The 12,891-nt window shown below is 43.9% G+C and overlaps 5 non-coding genes and 1 pseudogene across 5 annotated transcripts; all 6 read right to left on the bottom strand.

Moving 5' to 3' along the window:
• Positions 1-501: 501 nt before the first annotated feature.
• Positions 502-692, bottom strand: LOC141196708 (U2 spliceosomal RNA). The gene has a single exon (XR_012269106.1). It is a non-coding gene; the product is annotated as a U2 spliceosomal RNA (small nuclear RNA).
• Positions 693-1,807: 1,115 nt separating this feature from the next.
• LOC141196705 (U2 spliceosomal RNA) lies at positions 1,808-1,998 on the bottom strand. Its single transcript, XR_012269105.1, has one exon. It is a non-coding gene; the product is annotated as a U2 spliceosomal RNA (small nuclear RNA).
• A 1,115-nt stretch (positions 1,999-3,113) lies between these two features.
• Positions 3,114-3,317, bottom strand: LOC141196337 (U2 spliceosomal RNA; annotated as a pseudogene).
• Positions 3,318-9,423: 6,106 nt separating this feature from the next.
• Positions 9,424-9,614, bottom strand: LOC141196704 (U2 spliceosomal RNA). The gene has a single exon (XR_012269104.1). It is a non-coding gene; the product is annotated as a U2 spliceosomal RNA (small nuclear RNA).
• A 1,115-nt stretch (positions 9,615-10,729) lies between these two features.
• On the bottom strand, positions 10,730-10,920 carry LOC141195831 (U2 spliceosomal RNA). The gene has a single exon (XR_012268406.1). It is a non-coding gene; the product is annotated as a U2 spliceosomal RNA (small nuclear RNA).
• A 1,115-nt stretch (positions 10,921-12,035) lies between these two features.
• LOC141196703 (U2 spliceosomal RNA) lies at positions 12,036-12,226 on the bottom strand. Its single transcript, XR_012269103.1, has one exon. It is a non-coding gene; the product is annotated as a U2 spliceosomal RNA (small nuclear RNA).
• Between the last annotated feature and the right edge of the window lie 665 nt (positions 12,227-12,891).

Here is a 12,891-nt window from a genome sequence, read left to right as displayed (position 1 = left end):
AAGGAGACAACGTTTCAGAAAAGGCATTGTAGCAAATCAAAAAAGAAATTTTAAGCGCAGCAGAGTAACCAGCGCACATACCTGTTAGCTCAGGTGAGTTTAAAAGGCTGCTGTTGATAACAAGGGCATTTGCTAAATAGATGGTGTGTGTGCAACAATATACTGAAAGGTCAATTATATTGTGCAGCTTATCTCACCACCTGTAGTTATTTAGGTGAAAGCTCCAAAATGCTTGCCTAATATGTCTGTTTATCCAAAAGGAAGTAAAAAGGGAGAGCTAGAAAGATAGCATTGCATCACATTACATGGCAATGCAATGCACAGTTGCTGAAGTTGAACCAAAATGAGCTTGTAATCTGGCTTCTGCAACTTTGAACATGAAAAATCCAATGAGGAGAAGAAAAGCAAAGCCAAAGAGTCCATCCCAAAATCCGACAAACAAGCAAAATGAACAAAAAACATTGAATTCAATTCTTTCTGATTTTAGAAACTGCATTAAAGAAGGGGTGCACCGGTCCTGGAGATACTGCAATACCAGGTCAATGCGTGGAGTGGACAGAGCAAGCTCTTTTTCCATCTCCCTGTTCTAAAAATCCATTTAATATATGGTCCCCAGATAGGGGACGTATCAGATATTAAACTGATAAGAACAGATACTACACTTGATCTTAGCCAAAAGGCCGAGAAGCGATAACCAGAATTGGTTTCAAACTACGGAGCCACCCAAGGATCCTGAAAAGTCCATTTGTGGAGATGAGCTCCTGGACTCCCGTTAAGAAGACATGTTGTCAACCTCTAGATCCCTTACATGCCTGCACTTTTCGGCTTGCTGCTGCTGCAATCCACGCGTTTTAGATCTGCATAACTCCACCTCTTTAAACACAGCACCTTCACCCCCTGCTGTTCCCACCCGCCTCAACACCGTTGGAAGGGAGGAGAACCAATTAAGGCGGGGGGTGGGGTGGAACGAGCAGCTGTCTACCCTTAGCAGGAGGGCTCCTGATTACATACCTCTCCTGCTGCTGCTGCTGCTGGCTGTCCAGCAGCAGACTGAAGGTGGCTGCTGCTGTGCACAGGTATATAAAGGCTCAGAGCCTATTATGACACGCGCAGTCAGCGTTCCATTGCCACATTCCATCTACTGCAGGCAGGATACCTGGCTGGCTGAATGTCGCTGAGAAGCTCACAGAGACCGCCATAAGCAACAGTTTAACAGAATGCCACAGACTAATCAACCAAACTTTTTGGGTTGGGTTCTCTTTTATAGTCTGCAGGCATTAAATGAAAGAAGTCAGTGTTCCAGCAGAAGGAGACAACGTTTCAGAAAAGGCATTGTAGCAAACCAAAAAAGAAATTTTAAGCGCAGCAGAGTAACCAGCGCACATACCTGTTAGCTCAGGTGAGTTTAAAAGGCTGCTGTTGATAACAAGGGCATTTGCTAAATAGATGGTGTGTGTGCAACAATATACTGAAAGGTCAATTATATTGTGCAGCTTATCTCACCACCTGTAGTTATTTAGGTGAAAGCTCCAAAATGCTTGCCTAATATGTCTGTTTATCCAAAAGGAAGTAAAAAGGGAGAGCTAGAAAGATAGCATTGCATCACATTACATGGCAATGCAATGCACAGTTGCTGAAGTTGAACCAAAATGAGCTTGTAATCTGGCTTCTGCAACTTTGAACATGAAAAATCCAATGAGGAGAAGAAAAGCAAAGCCAAAGAGTCCGTCCCAAAATCCGACAAACAAGCAAAATGAACAAAAAACATTGAATTCAATTCTTTCTGATTTTAGAAACTGCATTAAAGAAGGGGTGCACCGGTCCTGGAGATACTGCAATACCAGGTCAATGCGTGGAGTGGACAGAGCAAGCTCTTTTTCCATCTCCCTGTTCTAAAAATCCATTTAATATATGGTCCCCAGATAGGGGACGTATCAGATATTAAACTGATAAGAACAGATACTACACTTGATCTTAGCCAAAAGGCCGAGAAGCGATAACCAGAATTGGTTTCAAACTACGGAGCCACCCAAGGATCCTGAAAAGTCCATTTGTGGAGATGAGCTCCTGGACTCCCGTTAAGAAGACATGTTGTCAACCTCTAGATCCCTTACATGCCTGCACTTTTCGGCTTGCTGCTGCTGCAATCCACGCGTTTTAGATCTGCATAACTCCACCTCTTTAAACACAGCACCTTCACCCCCTGCTGTTCCCACCCGCCTCAACACCGTTGGAAGGGAGGAGAACCAATTAAGGCGGGGGGTGGGGTGGAACGAGCAGCTGTCTACCCTTAGCAGGAGGGCTCCTGATTACATACCTCTCCTGCTGCTGCTGCTGCTGGCTGTCCAGCAGCAGACTGAAGGTGGCTGCTGCTGTGCACAGGTATATAAAGGCTCAGAGCCTATTATGACACGCGCAGCCAGCGTTCCATTGCCACATTCCATCTACTGCAGGCAGGATACCTGGCTGGCTGAATGTCGCTGAGAAGCTCACAGAGACCGCCATAAGCAACAGTTTAACAGAATGCCACAGACTAATCAACCAAACTTTTTGGGTTGGGTTCTCTTTTATAGTCTGCAGGCATTAAATGAAAGAAGTCAGTGTTCCAGCAGAAGGAGACAACGTTTCAGAAAAGGCATTGTAGCAAACCAAAAAAGAAATTTTAAGCGCAGCAGAGTAACCAGCGCACATACCTGTTAGCTCAGGTGAGTTTAAAAGGCTGCTGTTGATAACAAGGGCATTTGCTAAATAGATGGTGTGTGTGCAACAATATACTGAAAGGTCAATTATATTGTGCAGCTTATCTCACCACCTGTAGTTATTTAGGTGAAAGCTCCAAAATGCTTGCCTAATATGTCTGTTTATCCAAAAGGAAGTAAAAAGGGAGAGCTAGAAAGATAGCATTGCATCACATTACATGGCAATGCAATGCACAGTTGCTGAAGTTGAACCAAAATGAGCTTGTAATCTGGCTTCTGCAACTTTGAACATGAAAAATCCAATGAGGAGAAGAAAAGCAAAGCCAAAGAGTCCATCCCAAAATCCGACAAACAAGCAAAATGAACAAAAAACATTGAATTCAATTCTTTCTGATTTTAGAAACTGCATTAAAGAAGGGGTGCACCGGTCCTGGAGATACTGCAATACCAGGTCAATGCGTGGAGTGGACAGAGCAAGCTCTTTTTCCATCTCCCTGTTCTAAAAATCCATTTAATATATGGTCCCCAGATAGGGGACGTATCAGATATTAAACTGATAAGAACAGATTTTTTTTTTTTTTTTTAAACCATTCAGTTTAGTTTTTTAGCAAACAGTATGAATTTCTCCAAAATTTGCTACTTAAAACTTCTCATCATCATGGTTCTATTTATTTAGCAGTAGTATAAGACGAAATATAATCACAAGGGAACATCCTTTACGTAACACAAATGCAGAAACTTCAAGGAATCACAAAGAAAAAAATCACTGGTATTTGATAAGGTAATGCCACTTTTTAAATTTCCAAATCCCTTCGGCATCTGTGCCACCACCGCCTCTGCTGTCCAACTTATATATCAGGTATAGTCTTGAAAGAATAAGTCTAACACATTCATTCACTGATAAAGATTTCCTTTTGAAAAGTCCAAGGTTCCTTGCATCCCACAAACTCTCCATCACACAAGCCATTATCAACCATAAAATTCTATCTTTAGACCGACTACACGCACCAATTCCAAACATCGCCACACGCCAATCCACAAAATTCACGCCTGCTAAACCCTTGCACAATCCACCTACACACTTCCACACACTGTACGCGTACTCACAATCCCACATAACATGCCTGACAGTCTCACAACCACCACATCCCACTCTCGGACACACATCTGTTCTTATCAACTCTCTTTTCTTCTGCACTTCTCTCACAGGTAAAATATTATGTAAAGTCATCCACACCACATCCTTCTGTTTGTTTGACATCCCATATGTATCTAACTTCTTCCATGCATCTGAAACCTCATTCCCTCTCAGCCCAACAATATTACACTCTACCTCATTTGCACTCATTCTTTTCACCACATTCTTGGTCATTCTAAAATCATTCATTCCCACACTCAACAAATCATGCTTTCTCACAAATTTCTCAATCACCTCATACCAAACAGGACACTTAAAGGCCACAGGCACACTCGCATCTCTCTTCCTCCAGCATATCCCATACAACATCCATCCAGCAGAATAATTAGCCATAAAAGCACCTTTATTGCCTTTACCCAGCAAAATAACCACAGTCTTAATATAATTAAGGCCTAAAAAAACTTCAATATTGGGAAAGGCCAGCCCACCATGCTGACAAGCCTTAAAAAGGCTCTCCCGCTTCAACTTCTCCATCTTACTACACCACAGGAATGTGAATACCAACTTCTCTATTCTCTTAATTTTCCTGTAAGGAGAAGGAAAAACAGTCGCCACATAAAGCAGGATAGGGAGAATCACTGCTTTGATAATTAACACCTTACCACGCAGAGTCAATTCTCTCATTCGCCAAAAATTCAATTTACGTTCAACCCGCATACCACACTCTTCCCAACTTTCATTCCCTTTTAAGTCATCATTAAATAATACGCCCAAAATCTTGATTGCACCCTCTTCACACTTTACACCATCCATACGAATACTACTATCTCCAAAACATTTAAAACTACATTTATTCCAATTTACCCTAAAACCAGACGCACCAACAAAAAAATCCAAAAGCAATTTAATTCTACTCAAAGAAGCCATACTTTCACTCACAACCACAACATCATCCATATAACCTAACACTTTCACATGCTTACCACCACTACCAGGCACCAACAAACCTCTCATCATTTTATCCCGTCTAATCAAACATAACAATGGTTCTATTACACATACAAATAAGACGGGGGACATAGGACACCCCTGCCTTACTCCTGACCTAATCTTCACTTTGTCACACAGCCACCCATTAACCATGAACTCACTTGACACACAATCATACAATGATTTTACAAAATTCACAAATTCTCTAGGAAACCCCATTCTTTCCAGTACTTTAAACAAAAACACATGCGAAACCCTGTCAAACGCCTTCTCAAAATCAATAGCTAAAGTCATACATTTCTGCTTTCTATCCTTGCAATCCCCAATCATATCTCTCAACAATAACAAGTTATCACTCATACTTCTTCCAGGCACTGCACATACTTGGTCCTCCTCCACAACACTACCAATCACTTCACGCATACGATTTGCCAGTAACTTACTGTAGACCTTATAATCCGAATTCAGCAGTGTTATTGGTCTCCAGTTTTCCAAACGTTTCCTCTCACCCTTTTTATACACAAGCACAACCACTCCTTCTTTCATTGATTCACACAACCTACCATTCACCCACATATACTTACATACCTCAGTCAAATCTGTTCCCAAAACTTCCCATGCTTTCACATACAACTCTACAGGTATACCATCTTTCCCAGGAGTCTTACTCTTTTTAGCACTCCACACCACATTCTTCACTTCATCCAGAACTACATCCTCACACAATAGATCACGCTCCTCAGAATCAAGTTTTTTCTCCACACCATTCAGAACATATGACACAAGCCCAGAGTCAATCCATTTCTCATCATACAACTTGCTATAAAACCTATTCACTTCTTTCAGCACATCCTCACCCATACAGTTGGTTCCACTTTCATTCACAACTTCATTCATATCAGTCTTCCTACCATTCATTTTTTTAAAAAAGAACCTCGTACACTTCTCATTTTTCTCCAGGTGCTCAATTTTAGTACGATATATAATTTCCTTTCCTTTCTCATCCAACACACGCTTCAATTCATTCTTAGCCTCAGTAAGTTGATCAGACATCTCCAAACCACTTGCAACACACTTTCTCAACCAGTCAATCCGTCTATTAAGGTCATTAAACCTATTCCTATATCTGGCAGCTTTTCTATAGCCCCACTTTTTGAAGAAAGTTTTAAATTGCACTTTCACCCAGTCCCACCAGTCAAGAACACACACAAAATCCTTCTTACGCATTCTCCATCTTTCATACTTTACATTAAACTCATTCATCACCTCATCATCCTCTAACAGCCTTGCATTCAACTTCCATACCCCACCGCCATACACTTGGTCACCATTCGCACAAAACACGCCTCTCAAACATTCATGGTCCGAAAAAGGTACCTTTTGTTGAGAAAAATCCAAACATACCATATTTTTAGAAAATAACATTAAATCAATTCTGGAATGAATCTCACCACGGTCAGCATGGTATGTCGGCGGTGGTGGCATGCCAAGAACAACAACTGCTGCATCTAAAAAGGAAAAATCACAAATTAAATGGGACAATTTCTTTCCTGTTATGTCACACTTTCCTTCTGTGACACAATTAACGTCCCCAACAAAAATAGTGGGAGATTTCCCTGGAAGAAAAAAACTTAATTTTTCAAGAAGAGCAAGCCGCTCTTCCTTCCCTGTAGGGCAATATAAAGTAATAATTCTGACCCGCCACCCTCTATAACTCAAAAATGCAATTAAACATCGTCCCACCTCCACCACAATATAACTATCAATAGAGATTTCTTTATTCCCAACTAATATCCCCACCCCATCATTTTTATTATGATTAGACCCTGACCAGATATGCTGTCCGTAAGGCCAGTCTTTGTCACAAGGAGCATCCTGAATCCCACACTCCTGAATGCAAAAAACATCAGCACCTAAATGTTTCAGGTAGTCCAGAACAGTTGTTCTTCTGATTTTAGATCTGATCTGCCTTACATTTAGGGACACTACATCCCAACCAGATTGGCAAGACATTAATTAATGAAAAGAAATACATGACTCAATGTTGATCACACCATACTCATCCATTATCATCAGACTGGGAAAGCACCCCAAAGGTGTTGATGCTCTCAGGGATGCCAAGGTAAGGAGCATCAGGGGAGAAGACATCCTGCGGGTAAATGCGGTCACTTGCAGGACTGTCGCACCCTCCGCTGGCAGGTGAGTACTCTCGTCTGGGTTTTTTATTGGCCAGTTCAGGAGTATCATCATCATCAAAAGACCTCCCAGAAGTAAAGTCTCCTTGGCCACCATCCCTGGCCACCTCTTCGTCTGTAGCACCCCAGGACAATGCAGGGGTTCGAGCTAGAGACACATCCATGTCACCCTCACCACATATTTCGGACTGATGAGGGAGGTCCACATCCAACTCGGAGATCTCCATACCTGGCCCAGCAGGGGCCGGAGGGTCCAACAGGTTCTGGGCCTCACCCACCAGATCTTCAACCTCAGGGGGCTCCGTCTCAGCATTGATCTCTGCAGTAGTCACCTGTGGGGTAACAGCAGGGACAGTAGGCTTACCTTTGGTCACTTCGGAGAAGGACCTAGGCTTGACTTTAGCCTTACAATCCCGAATCACATGTCCTTCCTCCCCGCAGGCATCACATACCACCGGGTTGGAACAATCCTTCGCCAGATGACCGTACTTGTTGCACTTTCTACAGTTTGGCAATTGCTTGCAGAAATCCTGGATATGCCCGAACATGTTGCATCTCCTGCAGAACAATGGCGCCTCGGGAAAAAACAGATATCCAGAGTCTCTTCCAATTGTAAAGTTCAGGGGAGGATAGTGAATACCTCCAGGACCATGAGGGTCTATCCCAAACCTCACAAAGTATTTATACTTCCCAGTCCACAGCCCTTCTCCATTTAAGATTTTATGGGAGAATTGCACAAAAATGCAGTGTCTTCTCAGGAATGCAGTGATATCATCCCGGGAGATAAAGGGGTTGTGCATGAATATTACCACCGGGATATCCCCCTTAGAGTAGAGTACAGTGAAGATAAGTCCATCCAGCTGAGGGTGCTCTGAAAGGACTTGAAGAGTTTTGAAAAGGTTTTGGCAAGCCGCCATAGAAGAAAGCACCAAGACGTACCTATGCTCCCTTCTGAACTCCTGCAAACAGATGATCTCCGACTTCTGGATCTTCAGGATTTCATAGAAAATGGCGTTGACCAGGTATGACAACGAGAAATGGTCCTTCTTCTCCTCAGAGACGTCGATACGGAAAGCATTCTTGACCCGGGGATCCCCGGTCCCAGCAAAACGAAGCTTGACACCCATGGTCGCTTCAGGAATCGCCTTCTCGTTTCCTCCTCACTCTCCCCCTATAGCAGCATCCAGCTTAAGCCACCGAAGTGGCGATGCTGGAAGGCCGAGGGCTAGTACACAAGGAACCTCTTGTCCAAACACTAGGTCTGAGCCAAAAGGCCGAGAAGCGATAACCAGAATTGGTTTCAAACTACGGAGCCACCCAAGGATCCTGAAAAGTCCATTTGTGGAGATGAGCTCCTGGACTCCCGTTAAGAAGACATGTTGTCAACCTCTAGATCCCTTACATGCCTGCACTTTTCGGCTTGCTGCTGCTGCAATCCACGCGTTTTAGATCTGCATAACTCCACCTCTTTAAACACAGCACCTTCACCCCCTGCTGTTCCCACCCGCCTCAACACCGTTGGAAGGGAGGAGAACCAATTAAGGCGGGGGGTGGGGTGGAACGAGCAGCTGTCTACCCTTAGCAGGAGGGCTCCTGATTACATACCTCTCCTGCTGCTGCTGCTGCTGGCTGTCCAGCAGCAGACTGAAGGTGGCTGCTGCTGTGCACAGGTATATAAAGGCTCAGAGCCTATTATGACACGCGCAGCCAGCGTTCCATTGCCACATTCCATCTACTGCAGGCAGGATACCTGGCTGGCTGAATGTCGCTGAGAAGCTCACAGAGACCGCCATAAGCAACAGTTTAACAGAATGCCACAGACTAATCAACCAAACTTTTTGGGTTGGGTTCTCTTTTATAGTCTGCAGGCATTAAATGAAAGAAGTCAGTGTTCCAGCAGAAGGAGACAACGTTTCAGAAAAGGCATTGTAGCAAACCAAAAAAGAAATTTTAAGCGCAGCAGAGTAACCAGCGCACATACCTGTTAGCTCAGGTGAGTTTAAAAGGCTGCTGTTGATAACAAGGGCATTTGCTAAATAGATGGTGTGTGTGCAACAATATACTGAAAGGTCAATTATATTGTGCAGCTTATCTCACCACCTGTAGTTATTTAGGTGAAAGCTCCAAAATGCTTGCCTAATATGTCTGTTTATCCAAAAGGAAGTAAAAAGGGAGAGCTAGAAAGATAGCATTGCATCACATTACATGGCAATGCAATGCACAGTTGCTGAAGTTGAACCAAAATGAGCTTGTAATCTGGCTTCTGCAACTTTGAACATGAAAAATCCAATGAGGAGAAGAAAAGCAAAGCCAAAGAGTCCATCCCAAAATCCGACAAACAAGCAAAATGAACAAAAAACATTGAATTCAATTCTTTCTGATTTTAGAAACTGCATTAAAGAAGGGGTGCACCGGTCCTGGAGATACTGCAATACCAGGTCAATGCGTGGAGTGGACAGAGCAAGCTCTTTTTCCATCTCCCTGTTCTAAAAATCCATTTAATATATGGTCCCCAGATAGGGGACGTATCAGATATTAAACTGATAAGAACAGATACTACACTTGATCTTAGCCAAAAGGCCGAGAAGCGATAACCAGAATTGGTTTCAAACTACGGAGCCACCCAAGGATCCTGAAAAGTCCATTTGTGGAGATGAGCTCCTGGACTCCCGTTAAGAAGACATGTTGTCAACCTCTAGATCCCTTACATGCCTGCACTTTTCGGCTTGCTGCTGCTGCAATCCACGCGTTTTAGATCTGCATAACTCCACCTCTTTAAACACAGCACCTTCACCCCCTGCTGTTCCCACCCTCCTCAACACCGTTGGAAGGGAGGAGAACCAATTAAGGCGGGGGGTGGGGTGGAACGAGCAGCTGTCTACCCTTAGCAGGAGGGCTCCTGATTACATACCTCTCCTGCTGCTGCTGCTGCTGGCTGTCCAGCAGCAGACTGAAGGTGGCTGCTGCTGTGCACAGGTATATAAAGGCTCAGAGCCTATTATGACACGCGCAGCCAGCGTTCCATTGCCACATTCCATCTACTGCAGGCAGGATACCTGGCTGGCTGAATGTCGCTGAGAAGCTCACAGAGACCGCCATAAGCAACAGTTTAACAGAATGCCACAGACTAATCAACCAAACTTTTTGGGTTGGGTTCTCTTTTATAGTCTGCAGGCATTAAATGAAAGAAGTCAGTGTTCCAGCAGAAGGAGACAACGTTTCAGAAAAGGCATTGTAGCAAACCAAAAAAGAAATTTTAAGCGCAGCAGAGTAACCAGCGCACATACCTGTTAGCTCAGGTGAGTTTAAAAGGCTGCTGTTGCTAACAAGGGCATTTGCTAAATAGATGGTGTGTGTGCAACAATATACTGAAAGGTCAATTATATTGTGCAGCTTATCTCACCACCTGTAGTTATTTAGGTGAAAGCTCCAAAATGCTTGCCTAATATGTCTGTTTATCCAAAAGGAAGTAAAAAGGGAGAGCTAGAAAGATAGCATTGCATCACATTACATGGCAATGCAATGCACAGTTGCTGAAGTTGAACCAAAATGAGCTTGTAATCTGGCTTCTGCAACTTTGAACATGAAAAATCCAATGAGGAGAAGAAAAGCAAAGCCAAAGAGTCCATCCCAAAATCCGACAAACAAGCAAAATGAACAAAAAACATTGAATTCAATTCTTTCTGATTTTAGAAACTGCATTAAAGAAGGGGTGCACCGGTCCTGGAGATACTGCAATACCAGGTCAATGCGTGGAGTGGACAGAGCAAGCTCTTTTTCCATCTCCCTGTTCTAAAAATCCATTTAATATATGGTCCCCAGAAAGGGGACGTATCAGATATTAAACTGATAAGAACAGATACTACACTTGATCTTAGCCAAAAGGCCGAGAAGCGATAACCAGAATTGGTTTCAAACTACGGAGCCACCCAAGGATCCTGAAAAGTCCATTTGTGGAGATGAGCTCCTGGACTCCCGTTAAGAAGACATGTTGTCAACCTCTAGATCCCTTACATGCCTGCACTTTTCGGCTTGCTGCTGCTGCAATCCACGCGTTTTAGATCTGCATAACTCCACCTCTTTAAACACAGCACCTTCACCCCCTGCTGTTCCCACCCGCCTCAACACCGTTGGAAGGGAGGAGAACCAATTAAGGCGGGGGGTGGGGTGGAACGAGCAGCTGTCTACCCTTAGCAGGAGGGCTCCTGATTACATACCTCTCCTGCTGCTGCTGCTGCTGGCTGTCCAGCAGCAGACTGAAGGTGGCTGCTGCTGTGCACAGGTATATAAAGGCTCAGAGCCTATTATGACACGCGCAGCCAGCGTTCCATTGCCACATTCCATCTACTGCAGGCAGGATACCTGGCTGGCTGAATGTCGCTGAGAAGCTCACAGAGACCGCCATAAGCAACAGTTTAACAGAATGCCACAGACTAATCAACCAAACTTTTTGGGTTGGGTTCTCTTTTATAGTCTGCAGGCATTAAATGAAAGAAGTCAGTGTTCCAGCAGAAGGAGACAACGTTTCAGAAAAGGCATTGTAGCAAACCAAAAAAGAAATTTTAAGCGCAGCAGAGTAACCAGCGCACATACCTGTTAGCTCAGGTGAGTTTAAAAGGCTGCTGTTGATAACAAGGGCATTTGCTAAATAGATGGTGTGTGTGCAACAATATACTGAAAGGTCAATTATATTGTGCAGCTTATCTCACCACCTGTAGTTATTTAGGTGAAAGCTCCAAAATGCTTGCCTAATATGTCTGTTTATCCAAAAGGAAGTAAAAAGGGAGAGCTAGAAAGATAGCATTGCATCACATTACATGGCAATGCAATGCACAGTTGCTGAAGTTGAACCAAAATGAGCTTGTAATCTGGCTTCTGCAACTTTGAACATGAAAAATCCAATGAGGAGAAGAAAAGCAAAGCCAAAGAGTCCATCCCCAAATCCGACAAACAAGCAAAATGAACAAAAAACATTGAATTCAATTCTTTCTGATTTTAGAAACTGCATTAAAGAAGGGGTGCACCGGTCCTGGAGATACTGCAATACCAGGTCAATGCGTGGAGTGGACAGAGCAAGCTCTTTTTCCATCTCCCTGTTCTAAAAATCCATTTAATATATGGTCCCCAGATAGGGGACGTATCAGATATTAAACTGATAAGAACAGATACTACACTTGATCTTAGCCAAAAGGCCGAGAAGCGATAACCAGAATTGGTTTCAAACTACGGAGCCACCCAAGGATCCTGAAAAGTCCATTTGTGGAGATGAGCTCCTGGACTCCCGTTAAGAAGACATGTTGTCAACCTCTAGATCCCTTACATGCCTGCACTTTTCGGCTTGCTGCTGCTGCAATCCACGCGTTTTAGATCTGCATAACTCCACCTCTTTAAACACAGCACCTTCACCCCCTGCTGTTCCCACCCGCCTCAACACCGTTGGAAGGGAGGAGAACCAATTAAGGCGGGGGGTGGGGTGGAACGAGCAGCTGTCTACCCTTAGCAGGAGGGCTCCTGATTACATACCTCTCCTGCTGCTGCTACTGCTGGCTGTCCAGCAGCAGACTGAAGGTGGCTGCTGCTGTGCACAGGTATATAAAGGCTCAGAGCCTATTATGACACGCGCAGCCAGCGTTCCATTGCCACATTCCATCTACTGCAGGCAGGATACCTGGCTGGCTGAATGTCGCTGAGAAGCTCACAGAGACCGCCATAAGCAACAGTTTAACAGAATGCCACAGACTAATCAACCAAACTTTTTGGGTTGGGTTCTCTTTTATAGTCTGCAGGCATTAAATGAAAGAAGTCAGTGTTCCAGCAGAAGGAGACAACGTTTCAGAAAAGGCATTGTAGCAAACCAAAAAAGAAATTT

Source organism: Phyllobates terribilis, unplaced genomic scaffold, assembly GCF_046119375.1.
Source record: "Phyllobates terribilis strain yellow unplaced genomic scaffold, ASM4611937v1 Scaffold_74__1_contigs__length_7073193, whole genome shotgun sequence".
NCBI classification, from domain to species: Eukaryota; Metazoa; Chordata; class Amphibia; order Anura; family Dendrobatidae; genus Phyllobates; species Phyllobates terribilis.
The sequence above is the reverse complement of the archived record's forward strand: the minus strand, read 5'-3'. Positions and strand labels throughout refer to the sequence as shown.